Here is a 19,712-nt window from a genome sequence, read left to right on the forward strand (position 1 = left end):
TTTCTTTCAATTATTAGTTAGAAAATTTTCTTTCCAAAAATGTGTATTTTCAATTTTATACTAAAGAACTCTCTCTTTCTGTTAACAACTTATACAAAATTCAATTGCATCTCAAATATCACAAACACAAATTATTTTCAACAATGAAAGACTTTTTTTAAAAAAATTTAAACTAAATTAAAATTTATACCAAGGATAATAAATGTTAGTTTTGGGTTGTTTTAGCTCATATTACTCAGAAGCTAAAAGGAAAATTGGCTGAAAATACTGAACCAAGGTTTATAAATACTGAGATTGTTAAATTATGAAACATTATAAGAAGAAATAATATCAAACCATCTAAAACATACCCAAGATACATCTACATAAAAAGTTCATTGTCAAACAATGTGTAACAAAATTTCTTGCTAAAATAATATTATTAATTGAAAATACAAATACTTAATTCTAAATGTATCATACCTGTAATATTTAAAAATTACATAATAAATGTGCTTTACAAGTACAAAAAGAAAAACCACTAAACATGAGGGAACAGAAAGAATATGGACATTGGAGTGGAAAGACCTAGATAAAATCATAACTATAACATTTTTCAACTTTGATTTCAGGTAATAACTTGAATCTGTTTCCTCATTTGTAAAATGGGAAGAAAATGTCTATTTAAAAGTTATAATGGAAGATAGAGAGTACCCAATGATGCTTAGTACATAACAGTCTAATCATTATAAGCCAAGTTGGACACCTGTCTTCATTCCACACATCTGTAAGGTTTCAGGAGAGGAAAGATGGCTTTTCAGTGGGTCTGTTTCCACAGGCATCTTCAAATTTTTAAAAGTTTATATTCTATATGTTTGTGACTCAATTAAGTGAAAGAAAGTTCAGTTTTGACTATACATTGTTTGTGTTTCTCAGAGTAGTTTTCAATAACAAATGAAAGACTGACAGGCTTCATGATTATTTTAGCATGCATTGCAAGATTTTTTTGTATTATGTACTAAATAAATGTTACTTTCTTTCACTGAAGTAATGTATCTTTAAAAATAAGAAAGAATAATTGATTAGTAGTATAAAACTATTTTGGTATGAGTGTGACAAGAGTTATGAAATTTGAGAAAAAACAAAGAAACACTGTAACTAATATTTAGTAACTCAGATTGACCAATCTGGTAAAGAGATATAAAATGAAAGCATTTTGCCCAAAATACTTACCTAAAAGATCATTCAGAACAGAAAAAAGTGACAACAAAAAAATACGAATGGTGATTCTTTAAAAAAAAAATCAATTGACAAATAAGTATATATATTTATGAGGTATAATGTGATGTTTTGATTTTTATATATGTTGTGGGATAGTTAAATCAAGCTAATTAATATATCTATCACCTCACATTCATATCAACTTTTTCTTCTCAATTATTTATCTGAGAACATTTAAAATCTGTCTTAAGAGTTTTGAAATATACAACATATTACCATCAGCATCAGCTAGTTATGCCATGCTGGGCAATAGATTAATAAAACTTATGCCTCCTATCTGAAATTTTGTACCCTTGGACCAACATTTTTGCTTTCTCCACCCCTACTACCTATCTTCAGTTTCAAGTAACTACCATCCTACTCTTTATTTCTATGAGTTTTTTTTTTTTAAGATTCCACATATAAGTGAGAATAATGAAGTATTTGTTTTTTCTGCACCTGTTTTATCCCATTTAATATTTTCCATATTCATCCATATTGTTTCAAATGATAGAATTTTCTTCTTTTTTGAGGTGGAATAGTATTCTATTGTGTATAGATACCATATTTTCTTTATTCATTCATCTACCTTTGGTTTTCTTCCATTATCTTTGCTATTGTGGATAATGCTGAAACAGATGTGGGAAAGCAAATCATCTCTTCAATATATAGATTGCGTTTCCTTTGAATTTATACGCAGGATTGATATTCCTGGGTCATATGATATTTCTATTTTTAGTTGTTTTGGTGAACTTCTATACTGTTTTCCATAATGGCTGAACTAATTTATATTCTCACCTACAGTGTACTAGGGTTCCCTTTTCTCACATCCTCATTAACATGCATTATCTTTCATCTGTTTGAAAATAGCTTTTCTGGCAAGTCTGAAGTAATATCTCTTATATTAAATATAAAGTCAACTCAAATAAATTAAAAACTTGAAAGAGCAATTATTAAACTTATTAAAAGAGCACTTTTAAAATTTGTATGTTATAACTTAAGTTCAAAGTGCATTTCATATAATAAGATTTTGCAAGAGTTCTATAGAAAGACCTGTAATATTGTTTTGAAAGTACATAAAATGCAGAAAAAGGCTGTCTTATACCTTTTATAACAATGTGAAGATGTTGATATTTTAATTATTGTAACAAGTACAATTTTACTCTGAAAATTAACATGAATTGTGTTCAAAGTAAATTAACTTGAGGGAAAAATAGCATATATTTGTAGAAAAAGCACATTAAACCCAATACTATTGGAACTTACATAATTGTATTTGAAAATTATATTTACATTTTATTGTGCATTACAAGATAATATTTGCACATTGTTTAAATAGATGTCTGTTCATTTTATAAATGTCTTTAAGCATTGGCTTATGTTACATTTTCAAGTTTTGGGGTGTCTAGATACTTTTGCTATTGCTAACATGATGTCCGAAAACATAAAGAGGATATAGCATTTTGGAAAAAAATTGCTAAATATATGCACGTGCAAATACAAATGAAGAAAATTATGTACTTAAACTATTTACATGTATGATTCATTGCTTGCTTTCTTAGTATTACTAAATAAGCACTCAGTGAGTGCTTACTGTTTGCTAACTATTCTGTGGTTTTGTGGATAAATTTGTTAGTAGAACAGTTGTGGGCCCTGAAGAAATTATGAAAGCAATGACAAAAATAATCCCATGCCCACCAGGCATATTCAAAGTGTTTTTGAAATGTTTCCACATAGTTATTTTATGTAATGAAAATGAAAATTACTTATCAGGGAAAATAGGTCATCCCATAAAATGAGTTGAATAAAGCTATTTATGGTTAATATTATGAAGATACCTGTATTCATTCCAACCTCTTTATTTGGAACTCTGTGGGTAGCACCATACTATACATAAATACCATTTTTATATTAAAATATCTGACTATTTTAAGAGCTGAGGCTATCTTAAATATTTTAAATTGGAATAGATAAGCTGACAGATAAGTTAGTTCTGCTATTGATATGTTGATTTAAAAATTCATTAACTAAGTCTCTCAAGAGCATGGCTAAGTACCTGGAATATCTTATTTTTATTTTTAGTAAGTACAATTCTAGCAATGTTTGGTGAGTATAATGGTTCATGTTTACAAATATGGCAAAGATATAATAATTTTAATTCAACTGTTAAAACAAAGCATATTTAACTAGTTGAATATAAATAGTCAGTATTCAACAATAATAGTTTCTGGGTTTCCTGAGAGGGAGTTATACTGCCTAATTGATCAACTCATCATATTAGAGGATACATTTTAAAAAGTATTTTCCTGCAAAAAAATATAATGTTGTTGGGATAATTACTGATCACTTCTATCTCTTTCTCTTTTAACACTTTCCAAGGAAAAATGAAAGGAATCTGTGGTATTTTTGTTATAAAATTTTAAAAATGAACACCATTACTCCTTTTGGGCACCAGGATCAGTTTAACTGAATATGAAGCAGAAAATGGAAGGCAAATTCTATTTTTAAAAAGCTAATCTTTGCAGCTACCTAACTGGGTGATTCACAAAAGTTGTTTTAATAAGCAAACCACTCACACAAATTAGACAGAAATTAGATGCTAATATTTTTTTTTCCTTAGAGAGAAAGAGAGAGAGAGAGAATTTTTTAATATTTATTTATTTATTTATTTTTAGTTTTCAGTGGACACAACATCTTTGTTTGTATGTGGTGCTGAGGATCGAACCCGGGCACGCATGCCAGGCAAGCGCGTTACTGCTTGAGCCACATCCCCAGCCCCAGATGTTAATCTTTTAAAAAATCACAATTATCTTTCTATAACCCCTGATTTCAATTTGTTATTCAGAAAAACTTCTTTACGTTCTTACTGTTGATTGACATGTTATTAAATAAATATAATAAACACACTACACAAAGAAGTGCAGGAGCATTCACCAAAGCATGGATCAGTGAACTATGGACTGTCACAGTTGTATCAAATCACAGAAGCCCTACACTGAAAAACCAAAGTGTGAAAAACAGTGTTACACATTTTGGATTCACAATAATGTGGGTTTTCTATAACTCTTAGGGACAAAAACTACAATTTTATTTTTTAGTGCTGCTCCATGGACTATAAAAAGCAAGTAAATAATCAATCATTTTTATTAATATGTTTTTTAAAGTTTTGTGCTTTCTCAGACAAATCTATTTAGGATTCATCTTCAATGTTATGCTAATCAATAAATATTTTAGTATATACGTAGGGAGGGTGAATATTGAAAACAGCTTTAAATGGAATATGCTATAAACAATGAGTCATTTTACTACATTTTATTGTAATTAGAAAAGAAAGGTTGTTATTAGCTCTATTTACTGAGTATACTCTTGACAGTGCAATGGTCATAATACAAAAGTCTCAGGATCCAGGAAATTTGTTAGATTTTAAAAAATGAAAAGAATTGCATAATTTATATTTCTTAAAAATAAAGTCTGATTTAAAATACAGATGTTTCAGTCTTTGATGTGTGAATGATCTGGATAATCATATTAATGAGACTCAGCTGCATTAGTTTAAGCTCAGGTAGAGTAGAGTTTTATGATCTTGTGAAATAAAAAGAATATTTGTGTTTTTGTTGTATGGCTTTCTATGAATCACCCTAAAACAACAACAAATAAATTAAAGCACAGACTTTACTATCTCCTATGTCATTTTTTTTAATGACAAAGAGTAGGAGTATTGACAATATTTAGAGTAAGTTTTCATCATTAAGGGTTTTCTTATTGAAGAGGAGTTCGATAGCAACACTTAAATGACTTAGAAAATCTTAAACGAGTAGCATAGTGGACATATTTTCTATGGTTGGCCATTTTCCATGCAATAGGGTGTGTTTTTAAAAATACATTCTTGGCCTTTATCTCAAAACCACAGATAGCTATAATTTGGGTCACTTTTACAGATAATTTATGACTTTTGCACTCAAATTAAGGGCCCATAAAATACTCAAAACAGCACTGTGAGTACATTGCTTTAACAGTCAAAACGGTTCTGGAAACTGAGATAGGTTTTAAAAAGGGACTCCCATGTCAAGTGGAATTTTGAATTGCACTTAAAAAAAATGTTACTTTATATACACATTATCTGTTTCAAAGTTACACCCTGTTTTTTCTGATTCCTAGCAGTATATCTAAAAATAAGACAAAAGTAAAGTATTTGTGTCTTTTATGTTACCTTCTCTTTTTAATATGCTAATTTTGGATAATACAAGGTACTATTGGAGAACTAATGTGAACCAGTTTGTGACAACTTACTGACCCTAAAGTGAGTGTATATTTCCATTGTTGCAGGGCAACATAGGATTCCTGCTTTTTTGCTTTGTTTTTTGTTGTTTTCTCCATGGCTTTTAAACAGTTAACATCACCTGCTGCTGTTTGTGATGAAACCCCACAGGAAATGAATGCCAAAGGTACAAGATGAAAGAGAAAGTAATTTTCTGGGAGGGGAGTAAGAGTAATTTTGCACTGTGAGGTGAAAGGGTGAGAAACCAAAAGACATGTGAAGAATTACTTATGAAACTGGAAATGAGGGTAAAGTTGGAGGCAAAGGGAGCAAATATAGGAAAGAGAGAAAGAAGGAAAAACCCAGAGTCAGAGAGAAAAATGAGGGGACACTAGATTGAAATACACACCTAGAATTCACTACTGAGACAGGAAATTATTGTCTTAGACATCCATGCACACGCACATACACACATGCACGAAAATCACAGCCTGATAAAATATTGTTTAAAATTCAGTATGTTTGATGTATAAAAATATTAACAAATAGTCTCAGGTCTTTTCCTTTTCACACTCCACTATTATGGATAATTCTATCATTATTTTTTCTTTGTCTGGTCTCTCTTTGTGGAATCAAGGGGATACACAGTGAAAAACAGCACTCGATGTGAGAGAAAAGCTAGAGTAATTACTTGAAAGAAAATTACAAGAAGCAGAACACAGAATATATAAATAAAATAAGAAAAGACTTCAAAATGTACTGTAGGCAGAGTAGAGAAGTGAAAGAGGAGAAATTTGCAGGGACATTTAGCCAGTACTTGATGATGAGCAAGAAAAGAGGATGCAATGGAAACTGTTGTTGTAGTTTGTCAATTGAGAAACATCAGGGAATATTTTAATATGTTAAAATAACCTGATGACTGTGAAAACTGTGTTCATCTAAGTGTAACATTCTTTTAAGACTGTGAAAACATGTGGTTTCATCCTTTATGAGTGATATGTTAGACTGTACAGCAGAAAAATGTTGAACTAAGTCTCAAAATTATTATTAATATGAATCACACTATTATGTATGATTATAATGGCCCAATAAAAATATGGAAAAAATTTTAAGTTGTTGACAAATTTATTTATTACTATTTGTACTGCCAGTGTGAATTATGTAAGTCATCATCTTTGCCATGTTCTTCAGGACATCATCCAAAACTTAAAAAAAGAATGGTGAAAAAATCCCTAAGAACTCTAATTAACATTGACGTAGGACAGAGACATTATAACCACAGTCCACGTTAGTCAAAATTAGTAGAAATGAGAAAAAAAATTTGGAAGGTGAAATAAAGAAATAAGGATGAAGAATGGCAATATGGTCCAGTCACAGTAGTTCTCAGAGGGTGATATAAATATTAGACTTCTGAAAAAAAAGATCACCCTGGGAAGTGTAAAACTTCTGTATGCTGGTTGATAATGGGTGCCACCATGAGGTGAAAATGCCAAGAGGTATGAGGTATTCTGAAGCCAGTTTTGTCCATGAATTAGGGTATTCAAATATAAACATGAAATCCTGAAGGTGAGTCACAGTATAGAGAGTAATAAATTTCTGTGATGTCACAAAAAGAAAGTCTTGGAACATTCTAGAAATATGGTACAACCAAGAAAGCACATCAAGCTAGTAAGATATACAGAAAAAAAAAAAATACAACACGTGCCATTTGTACAGTCATGTGTCACTTATTAATGGGAATCCGTTCTGAAGAATGTATTGTTAGGCAATTTTGTCATCCTGTGACTATCACAGAGTGTATTTACACAAATCCATATGGCATAGCTTACCATACACTTAGGCTGGCTATATGGCATATACTATTGAATATATGTGGTATGTCATTGATTGAAGCATTATTATGCAGTACATGACTACATTAGTTTTCTGTTGTTATATAACAAATTTTCTGCAGACTTAGTAGCAAAAACAAAACAAATTTCTTGTCTCTTAGTTTCATAAGAGTGGCATGAGTTAGTTAGATTTCACCAGTTTCAAATCAGATGTGGAATGAACTTACAATCTCACCAGAGGCCAGGACCCTTTTCCAAGGCTATTTAAGTTTTGTGGGAGTTTGTTCCCTTGCAGTAAGTTTTGGGGTTTCCATTATCTTTATGGCTATACATCAGAAATTACTCTCAGCTCCTGAAACTCAACTCAAGTTCTAGGTAGGTGATTCTTACAACATCACAATTCACTTTGCCAAACTCAGCAGAATAGCTCTCTCCAAGAGAAGCCCAGTACACCTATAAAAGACTTAACCTCCTTAGGTCAAATCAGCCCAAAATAATCTCTCTTTGACTCAAAATTGTCTATGAACCTTCATCAAATCAGATGAAGGAAACTTCACTTTTGCCACCATTTACAGTCAAGAGAAGGAATTTTACAAGAATATTATTATAGTGTGTGTTTTTATATTATTTATATGAAAACACTATAATAAAAAAGAGAAAGTCAGTCAAATGAAAGTATTATATTTTTACTGAAAATTATTCTAAAGTAGATAAAATTACGAAAAACATGTTTTTCTGAAAATGCTTTAAAGTCTAAACATAGCCAAAATTTCTATGAACAAATTTTGTAAAGGAAGAAACTATGAGATGTAAGATTCTGAACCTGAGAGAAATAATTGGAGAAAACCACACATTTTTTACACATAAAAAGATAAGAGGAAAAGAGCCTTGGGGAAATAGATACTGTGGAAACCAAGGTGAATCAATGTGGCATATGGAAATGAGAATGAAAACAAAATGATAATAAAGGCAAAAATAAGCTGAAAAACTAAGAAGATCGAAAAAGTAAATGGATGAAAAAGACCTAATGTTCATCTTCTGGTATACCACCACTCTTGGGGAAAAAAAAATTTCCAAATAAAGCAAGGGAATTCATATTTAAAGGTGCATTTATTTTACTTCTTTGGAAAAAAGAACTTGAATGTACATGTTGAAAGTGGATATAATGTGTTAAAGCACATCTACGCAGAATATTTAGTAGCATGTTATATGCTAATGAAGTTTTTAGAGTTTGAAGATTAAAAAAAAAAAAGTTCTCTGTGTAGCCAGATGAAAAGATCAGATCACTTTACTGGCTAGAAAGTATCTGGGTCATCCACTAAGAATTTCAGTATTAGAAGATAACAGAGGATCAGCCACAGGAGACTTGAAAATGGAAAGTGTGACTTAAGATGTCTCTCAAGTACAAAGGTCAAAGTATACTTTTAACATGAAAGAGTGAAAGACATTTTTTATTAGCTCTCCTTGAAAAACAATTATAGAACATATTTGGATTATTAAGAATGGGAAAGATGAACAAACTTCTAACCTAAATCTGGCCATGACTGTCATGTTTATTTAGCAGTAGAAAAGAAAATAATCAAGGGAAATAAAAAGTAAGGGAGAGAAGAAAAAGAAAGGAGGAAATGAGACAGAAAGAAAAGAAAGATAGGAAGGAAAAGTAGTTAATATAACAGAAGAGAACAAAAGCAACTTCTGATAGTTTTTTGTTTCAAAGTCAGTTCTTTGAAAAAATGAATACATGGAAATGTTCAAAAACAGAAAAAAGCAGATGAAAAATTCATGTGTTGGAAATTTGGTGAAAAAGTATAGGAAATCATTTGTTTATCTTTTTCCAAATAGATTTTATAACCTAAATAGTGTAGATAAATTTATGGGAAAATGTAACTTACAAAACTGTGTTAAACAAAGAAAATTTTATGTAAAATATTTTAAAGGACAGTAGGCAACTTCATCCAAAAAGATAATGATTGTATATTTTCAAAGAACTATTATTAAACTATTAAATAAAAAAGTTGTATTGACATTAAAACAATTTTAAAACATAAAACATGTGAAAACTTTTAAATTCTATCTCTAAAGAGATATATTAATAAAACCTTCCATAGAGATTGGAGTGTGAAGATAACATAAGCATAACTGTACCTTTAGAAAATAAAGTTAACAAAATTAAACAAGTTTACTTAAAAGAACAATTCTTAATCAAACAGTAATAAACTAATCCTTCTTTATTATGATAATAATGTAATTTTTATCCCCAAATCCAATTCTAAAAGCATACCTACTAACAATATAAAAATGTAAGAATGTTTACTATCGCAACATTGAAATGTTTTTTAACAAAATCCACCTTATGCAAGATGTGCAACTTTGAAATTTTGTCATGGCTAAAAATAATTTAAAATCAGAAAGAGAGTCAAAAGATAATTCACAAACTGAAAGAAAAATATTATAATTCACATTACAAATAAATCTCTTTAGTATATAAAAAGGTTCCTGCAAAGTAACATGTAGGAAAAGGACACAATCCTAGTAAAACTATGAAGAGGAGTACCAATAGACAAGAGAACTCACAAAATCATTAAATATAATATCCTTTCTACCTATGAAACAGGATCAAATACAAATTAAAATTATAGGGAGGAAGGTAGTTTCATCAAACTGACTGCAATAAATAAATAAATGAATAAAAGATTTGATGATACTGAACCAAGTTGGGGAATCAGGCATACTCAAAAAGTGTTAGTTAGAATGTCAGGTACAGTGTCAATTGGGGATAACTAGTCAATGTCTACCAAAACTATATATTTCAAAAATTTTGATGCAACTGATGTACTTCTAGATATATAGCTTACACATATCAAATTGTGCACATATAATATTGATTTTAGCATCATTTAATGACAAATACAAGAAGCAATCTAAATGCTTACACATAAGGGATTGATGAAATAAATTTTAAATATACCTTTATGACCATGCATGTTTAAGACACAGTAATTAAGCTGTCTCTGGTGATGTGTGATAAAAACACCAGAAGACACAGTGTTAAGCATAAAAATCAAGAAAAATAATTGTACATATTATATTTTTACTGTTTGTGAAAGAAATGCAGGGGTGGTATCTTTAGATTTTTTTTGCTATTAGTTTAAAGGGTAATAGCAAAAGCAGTATGTCAAGATGTGGGCAGGATTAAGAAAAAAGTGAAAGTCCTTCTAATGTGATTAAAGACTTTATTTTTTTCAAGGTGTAGTGTTTTTCTTTTAAATTTGTTCTTTTTAGATATACATGACAGTAAAGTGTATTCTGACATACATATATATATACACATACACATACATGGAGTATAACTTCCCATTTTTATGGTTGTATAAGGTGTGGAGTTTCACTGGTCATGTATCCAGGTATGAACATAAGAAAGTTATGTCCTATTCATTCTACTGTCTTTCCCATTCCCATCCTCCTCCCTTCCCCTTAATTTCCTTTGTCTAATCCAATGAACTTCTATTCTTCTCTCTCCTATCCTTTTTTGTGTTAGCTACAATGCATTAGAGAGAATATTTGGCCTTTTGTTGTTGTTACTGGCTTATTTCACTCAACATAATAATCTCCAGTTCTATCCAATTACTGGCAAATGCCATAATTTCATTTTCTTTATGGCAGAGTAATATTCCATTTTGTATTTATACCATACTTTCTTTATCTATTCATACATTGAAGAATACCTAGTGGTTCAATAGCTTGGCTCTTGTGAATTGAACTGTTATAAACATGGATGTGGCTGTGTCACTGTAGTATGCTTATTTTAATCCTGAGGAGTGAGATAATTGGGCCAAATGGTGGTCCCATTCCAAGTTTTCTAAGGAATTTCCATACTGCTTTACAGAGTGGTTTCACCAATATGAGTCCCACCAGCCGTGCATAAGTGAAACTTTTCCCCCACATCCTTGCCAACATTTATTGTTGTTTGCATTCTTGATAATTGTCATTCTGACTGGAGTGAGATGGAATCTCAGTGTGGTTTTTATTCATATTTCTCTAATTGCTAGAGATATTGAACATTTTTTTGACCATTCATATTTCTTCTTGGAAGAAATTGAAATACCTGTCCAATTCCTTTGCCCATTTATTGATGGGTTATTTATGTGCCTGTATATTTGTGTGTGTGTCTGTTCGAAATTTTGGGATTCTTTGTATACCCTGGATATTAAGACTTTATTTTTTAAAGTTGTTTCAGTTTCAAAGAAAAATTGAGAGGAAAGCAAAGCGATATCACATATACCCCTCCCTATATGCAGGATATGGGATATACCACATGCATAGTCTCCCTATTATCAGCATCTGCCACCAAAATGGTGCAATTTTACAATTGACGGACCTACATTTCATACCATTATTGCCTAGAATCCACAGCTTAGGATTCCCTCTTGGTGGTGTATATTCTGTAGGTTTGGAAAAATGTGTAATGACATGCATCTGCTATTGGAGTATCATATAGTGTATTTTCACTGCCCTAACATTGTGTGTTCTGCTTATTTGTTCCTCTCTCCCAAACTCCTGCTAATAACTAAACTTTTTACTGTCTGTTATGGTTTGGATGTGAGATGTCCCCCAAAAGCTCACATGTGAGACAACGCAAGAAGTTTCAGAGGAGAAATGATTGGATTGTGAGATTCTTAACCCAATTAGTGAATTGATCCCTGATGGGATTCATTGAGTAGTAACTAGAGGCAGGTATGTGTGGCGGGCGGAGGTGTTTAATTGGGGGCGCATATTTTGGATCTGGATTTGGAGTTTCTCTCTGCTTCTTTACCACCATGATGTGAGCTGCTTCCCTCTGCAACACACTCCTCCATTGTGTTCTGCCTTACCTCAAGTCCTGAGGAATGAAGCCAGCCTTCTCTGGATGAAGACCTCTGAAACTGTGAGCCCTCAAATAAAATTTTCCTCCCCTATAGATGTGCTGGTTAGATCCTTTAGTCACAAGAGCAAGAAAGCTGACTAAAACACTGTCGATAGTTTTGTGTTTTCCAGAATGACAGACTCATACATAATGGTGTCTTTTCAGAATGGTTTCTTTCATTTAGTCATATGCATTCACGTTTTCTGTCTATTCATGGCATTAGAACTCATTTCTGTTTAGTGCTGAATAATCATCCATTTTTGGGCGTGCCACAGTTGGCACATTCACACCTACTCAAGGACAGACTTATGTATATAGCAGTTTTTGTGAGGACTTAAGTTTTCAAATCTATTGGGTAAATACCAAGTGTGATTGCTGGATCATATTGTAAGAGATATTGGGTTTTAGAAGAAACTGCCAAATTATGTTCTAAAATGGGTGTGCCATTTTGCTTTCCCACTAGCAATGACTGAATATAATTTGTAAAAGTTATTTTAACTTTTGAACTATTTGAATCCTATGGACATATAAAACAAATGTGTTCTTAAAGACATTAAGTTGGCTTCTTTAAAATATATAATCCTTCAGCACATTTAAATGTCTCAGAATTGAAATGGAAATATCATTCTCTTTAAATTATGATACAGTTAGGGTTTACAACACTTTGATAGACTAAAACAAGTTATAAAACAATATTCTTGTATAAATATGGTCATTTTTATTAAGTGTGGATTTTAATGTGTACTATTTGAATTACAGAAAAATGGAAAGAAGAACAACACTAGCATTCTGTAGATCTCCTTTCTCCCAAACATATTTTGGAGTGGTCTTTTGAGTTTTCTTAAATATTTTTATTAGTGCCTTATAGTTATACATAACAGTGGGATTCACTTTGACATACAAGCTTGAAAAATAATATGCTCCATTTCAATCTCCAGTGCTTCCTTTTTCCCTCCCTGCCTCCCTGGCCCTTTCCCCTTCTTCTACTTGATCGGTCTTCTTTCTATTTATTTACAGCCTTTTAAATTGGTGCTTTATAGATAGGCATAAAGGTAAAATTCACTGTGGTATATTCATGTACATACATAGCACGATTTGCTCAATTTCCTTTTCTAGTTCCTCCCTTTTCCCATTCCTCCTCCCTCTCTCTTTATCCCCTTTTACTCCACTGACCTCCTCTTCTATTTTTGTGGGATCATCTGACCCCCTTTACTACTTATTTTGGTCTTGGTCTACCTTTCATATTCCACCTTGACTTTGGGCTTGGCTTATTCCATTTAGCATTATGTTTTTCAGTTTCATCCATTGTCCAACAAATGCCATGATTTCATTCTTTATGGCTGAGTGAAACTCCATTGTAAATATATACTACATTTTCTTAATCAATTCATCACTGATCTATAGCTGGTTTGGTTTGATAACTTGGCTATTGTGAATTGTGTTGCTATAAACATTGATGTGCCTGTATCACTTTTGGATAAATACCAAGAAATGGTTTCATTTCTAGTTCTTTGAGGAGTCTCCATACTGCTATCCAAGGTGATTGAATAATTTGCAGTCCCATCAACCATGTATGAGTATACCTTTTCCCCCATATCCTCACCAGCATTTATTATTATTTATATTCTTGGTGATTGTTATTCTATCTGGAATGGTATGATATCTCTATGAAATTTTGATTTGCATTTCCCTAATTGCTAGGGATGTTGAATATATATTTTCATATATTTGTTGACCATTTGCATTTTTCTTTTTGAGAAGCATCTATTTAAATATTTTGCCCATTTACTAATGTGAGTGTGTGTGCACGTGCATGTGTGTGTGTGTGTGCACGTGCGTGTGTGTGTGCGTGTGTGTGCGTTATGTTTTATGAGTTCCTCATTTATTTTGGTATATTCATCCCCTCTCAAAGGAGTAGGTGGCAAAGATTTTCTCTTATTGTGGTGGCTATCTCTTCATACTCTTAATTATTTCTTTTTCCAGGCAGATGTTTTTTAATTAGTTGTAATCCCACTTATTTATTCTTGATTTTATTTCTTGAGCTTTAGAGATTATGTTAAGAAAGTTGGTGCCTGTACCAACTTGTTGGAATTTTGGGCCTATTTTCTTCTAGCAGTTACAAAGTTTCTGGTCTAATTCCTAGGTCTTTGATCAACTTTGAGATGATATTTGTGCAAGGTGAATGATAAAGACCTATATTGATTATTCAACAGATGGATATCCAATTTTCCCATCACAATCTTTAAAAAAAAAAAGCTATCTTTTTTTTCAACATATATTTTGGGCACCTTTGTCAAGTATCAGACAACTTAAACTATTTGGCTTTTCTCTGTCTTTTATTTTATTCCATTTGTCTTCATGTGTATTTTGATGCCAATATTGTGATATTTGTGTTACAATAGCTTGCAGCATAATTTGAGATATGGTATTGTGATGTCTCCAATACCACTCTTCTTGGGTTAGTATTTCATTGGTTATTCTGGATCTTTTATTTTTCCAAATTAATAGAAGGACTGTGTTTTCTAGTTCTGTTAAGAATGTCATTGTTATTTTCATGGGCATTACTTTGAATTTGTATAACATTTATGGTAATATGACCATTTTGAAAATATTAATTCTGCCTATCCAAGAATATGGAAGGTCTTTTCATCTTCTAAGTTTCATCAGATATATTGATTCATAGTTTTCTTTTATTGATATATTGGTCTGGTTTTGATATCAGGGTTATATTTCCTTCATAGAAGTGTTTGGTAGTGATCTTGCCCTTTGTATATCATGGAATAATTTGAGGAAGTCTGGTGCTATTTTTTAAACATCTTGTAGAAGGCACTTGAGAATCCATCTGTTCCTGGGCTTTTCTTTGTTGAATGGCTTTATTTGATGTTTTAATCTCATTGCTGATATTGGTTTGTTTAGGTTTTTCTGTGTCTTCCTGGTTCAATATGGGCAGGTCATATATATCTAGAAATTTGTCAATATCTCCTGGATTTCCCAATTTATAGAGTATAAATCCTCAAAATAGTTTCTAATGATCCTTTGTATTTTGAAGCGTCAGTGAAAGCTCCTTTTCCTTCTCTAATTATGTCTTCTTTCTCTTTCTTTGAATTAGTTTGGCTAAGGATTTATCAATCTTATGTTTTTGTACTCAAAGATCCTTCATGTTGTTTTATTCTCAATCTTATTAATTTTGAATTTGATATTAATTTTTATTTATTGTCTTGTACTGATTTGGGAATTAGTTTCTTCTTTTTCTAAGACCTTGAGGGGTTTAGCACTAGATTATTTATTTTGGATCTGCCTATTTTTTCTTTTTTAATCTGGGCCCTTAATGCTATAAACTTTCCTCTTAGAATTGCCTTCATGCTGTCTCAGAGAATTTAATATGTTGTATCTGTGTTCTCATTTGTTTCTAAGAATTTCTTCTTATTTTTCCTATTATCCATTTCTCACTCAAAAGAGTATTATTCCATATCCATGTGTTTGTGTTTATGTAGTTTCTATAATTCTCTTGATGTTAATTTCTAATTTCATTTCATTATGATTGGATAAGTTGCATGAAATTATTTGAAATTTTGAATTTATCGAAGCTTACATTGTGGCCTATAATATTGTCTATTTAGGAATCCATCCTATGAGCTTTTGAGAAGAATGTGAATTCAGCTGTTTTAATAAGTGACCTGATGTTTTTCTCTTGCAACTCTCAGTATTATTTCCACCCCCACATTAGGCATTTTGATTATGATGTTTCTTAAAGAGGTTATTTTTTATTTTGTCTAATTGGGATTCTATATGCATCATATATGTGGTTGTCCATCTCATTTTTTTTTTTAATATTTATTTATTTTAGTTTTCGGCTGACACAACATCTTTGTATGTGATGCTGAGGATCGAACCCGGGCCGCACGCATGCCAGGCGAGCGCGCTACCGCTTGAGCCACATCCCCAGCCCCCATCTCATTTTTAAGGATAGAAAAAAGTTCTATATATTTCATTGAAAAATTTCTTAATGCCATTGGCCTATGATTTCCATGTTCTCTTGTGTCCTAATGTCTCTCAAATTTGATCCGTGCTGCCCCAGAGTTCTTGTATATTAAGATCATGACCTTTTAATTTTTTCCCTTTGTTCTATACTGTACTGAGTATTACTGTACATACAATCTGTCTTAAAGGTCCGATATTCTGTCTTTGAGGCCTGAAATTCTGTTTTCTACATAATCTAATATATTGGTTATCCTTTCAACTGATTTTTAAAATTTGATTTATTGTGGTTTTCATTTTAAAGAATACTGATTGATTTCATTTCAGTGTCTCCAATTCTTGAGAGTTTGGACATTCTAGCTGGAGAGCACAACTACTACTATACCATTGATCAAAGGAAGATCCTCCTCTATTGTGGAAAGTTGTCTTCTTCTACCAAGCACATAACTTTGGGAGGGAAGCATTTGGAGTAAGGAGACAACCACCTAGACAACCAAATTAGTCAAATCAACCCTAGTGATCAATGAGGTGGTAGATGTTTGGAGACATATCTTCCTTACATCATTGTATCTCTTTTTATTGAAATGGTCTTTCACCTCTTGTATTTGTACTCTTAATTCATTCCTTAGATCTTTTAGTCAATTGACATTCTAATTATCAGTTTTTTAATAGTCTTTTTATGGTGGGTTTCTTTGGGGGGCATTATATGTTTTGGGAAAAGACTTGATTTCCTCTTTGCTCATGTTTTCAGAGGTCTTAGACTTGGGCTTATGGTTTTCTCTTCCTCTTTTATGCAGGTGTGTAGTCCTTTGGTGTGTAGTTATCTTCTTCTTCTTCCTCTTCTTTTTTTTTTCCTTGAGACTTCTTGTTTTTGCTGTATAACTAGATGTCCAGGAGTGGGACTTGAGATCCCTTTCTTGCTGTTCCTACTTGAGGTCTGTTATTGGTTTGGCTTTTTTTCTCTCCCTTATCCTGTGTGATGAAATAATGTTGAAGTTTGAATGGGGCTAGTTGGTGTGTTGAGTGAGAATCACTGTCACTTGGCTGAATTGTGAGTATAAATCAGCAGCAAGATCCCTCTACCATGAACTTGTACTGTCATTTTCCAGCCCCTCTTAAATAAATTGGGGAGCAAGGAAGAGCAATATTGGTAGCAACCCATATACAATCTTAACAGAAGTGTCTGGTGCCTACTAAGACATCTATAACACTAATTACTACATAAAGAGGAACGGTGGGGTCAGCATTTAACATAAGCAGTAACAATAAACAGTCATGAACTAGACCTAACATTAAACATCAGGTATCACCTACTTTAGCCACTGTATTAATAGTCACAACAACATGAATGGTGGGGGGTAGGAATTATGTAAACAGCTCTAACAGATAGTGAAATTACAGTTTCTTCAGTGAAGAGAAAATAAGTTAGGAAGGCACCTAACTTTAAATATTTAAAATATTTAAAAAGTGAACAGAAAGTAAGCAGGAGAGAGGTAGCAGTTGAGGGCTATAAAGGAGAAAGAGTGATGAACAAATAAAATCAATAAAGAGAAAGAAGAGAATACAAGAATATTTGGCTATTTGAAGAAAATAAAATATCAGGGGAACAAAAACAAAAGTAAGACAATATAGCTAAAAAAATCAAACCAAAACAAACTCACATAAAATTTTCCCACTTCAGGAGACATACTGGGGAAAGGTTTTGGCCAAATTATATTGTTATATTGCATGAATGTGTGAATATGCAACAACAAATCATACTATTATGCATAATTATAATCCACCAATACAAATATGGAAAAATAAGTGTATATTTCCAAAGTCAAAACAAGGTTATATAACAAATAGGAGAAGAAAAAAGAAATCAAAATGAAAGAAAAATTATATTTATAATTCCTCAAACCTATCAGCACAATGAGAACACACAAATGCATATACATATATATATATATATATATATATATATATATATATATACACACACACACACACACACACACACACACACAATGGATAAAATAAAATTAAAAAAATAAAAGGAAAAAAATAATGAGAAATGAAGGGCTTGCTTCTACTGAGATGGTCAAAATTGTTGATAAAGATGGCTGTTCTCTGCTAATACTGTTGTACTATTTTTTGCACTTCTTTTTTAGTTATGTACCCTTTGGATCAAGGGCTAAAAATCATTAAATCTAATTCTTTTTTGTTTGTTTCTCACCACAGACCTGATCAATGTGTCCTGGAACCAAAGGTGGTTGTGTTAACTCTCAGTTTACTATGTTGCAGTAGTTTGCACTGGGGAGTACTGAAAATTGTAGTTTTGTCGAGATAGACTAAGTTGATGTACTCCTGTAGAGAGACTGATGTGCTGATTTTTACATGGGAATTTTCAGCAACTGGGGTTTAGTTCTGGCTGTCCGCTGGAACTTTGTAAGAAGATGTGTAAGATTAGATACATACTCTCTGTTGCTGGCTGGTTGCCAATCTCTGCTGGACATCTTGGTTTTGAGGATCTCCCAGAAATTTGACTCTCAAAGTTGGGGATCTAACCCTCTGTGAATCTTACATATTCTACCACAATGTATGTGGATTTCCCAGGAATGGACCTGGGTTGCAGATGCACCTGACTGATCAGTTTTTGGCTTCTTCCCAGCTGTTTGCATGAGCTAGCAGCAACAAAGGGAACTCTCTTCCAGTGGTAGCCCCAGCCTAGATTGCCCTAGGCACAGTCCTCTCTGCATTTGTTTCAGTCACAGGGGTCCATGCACATTGGACTCCACAAAAAGCTAAAAAAAGGTGACTAATGGATCAGGATGGCAATTCCCTTTGTGAGCTCCCTATGTCCTACCTCTGTAACATGCCACATGGTCTCTTGCCGATTGTTTATACCTGGAGTCTTTGTGTGTAGTCTGAGAGATTCTGATCATTTTTTCATTTTTTCTGATCACTTTTTTTTTTTTTTTTTACTTTAACCAGGGATTGAATCCAGGAGTGCTTAACTACCAAGCAACATCCCCAGCCCTTTATTCATTCATTCATTCATTCATTTGAGACAGTTAAGTTACTTAGGGTCTGGTTAAGTTGCTGAGTATGACTTTGAACTTGTGATCCTCCTGTTTCATCTTACCAAGCTCCTGAAATTACAGGTGTGCATCACCACACCCATCCTGATCACTTTTCAATTACAAACTTGCCCATCATCTCTGGGTCAGTTAAGATCAACCTCCTTCTCTATTCTTCAGGTGCTTCTAAGTCTTTCCTCTGTGTGTGCTACTCCTCCTCTATGCAGGGAGTTAGTGGTGCTCATGCATTATTTCTCGTTTTATGCTTAATTCTGAATTTTTGTGTCTGTATGATTACTTTACTGACCAATGTTGAATTTCAGTGAATTCTCTCAGTTGCCCACCCCACTGAGAAATGATACTTCTGATGCCTGAATCATAAACTGAGGACCAATTAGGGAATATACCCACCCTTCCTCCCATCTGCCATTTTCTCTCTC

Source organism: Urocitellus parryii, chromosome 7 (assembly GCF_045843805.1).
Source record: "Urocitellus parryii isolate mUroPar1 chromosome 7, mUroPar1.hap1, whole genome shotgun sequence".
Classification (NCBI taxonomy): Eukaryota; Metazoa; Chordata; class Mammalia; order Rodentia; family Sciuridae; genus Urocitellus; species Urocitellus parryii.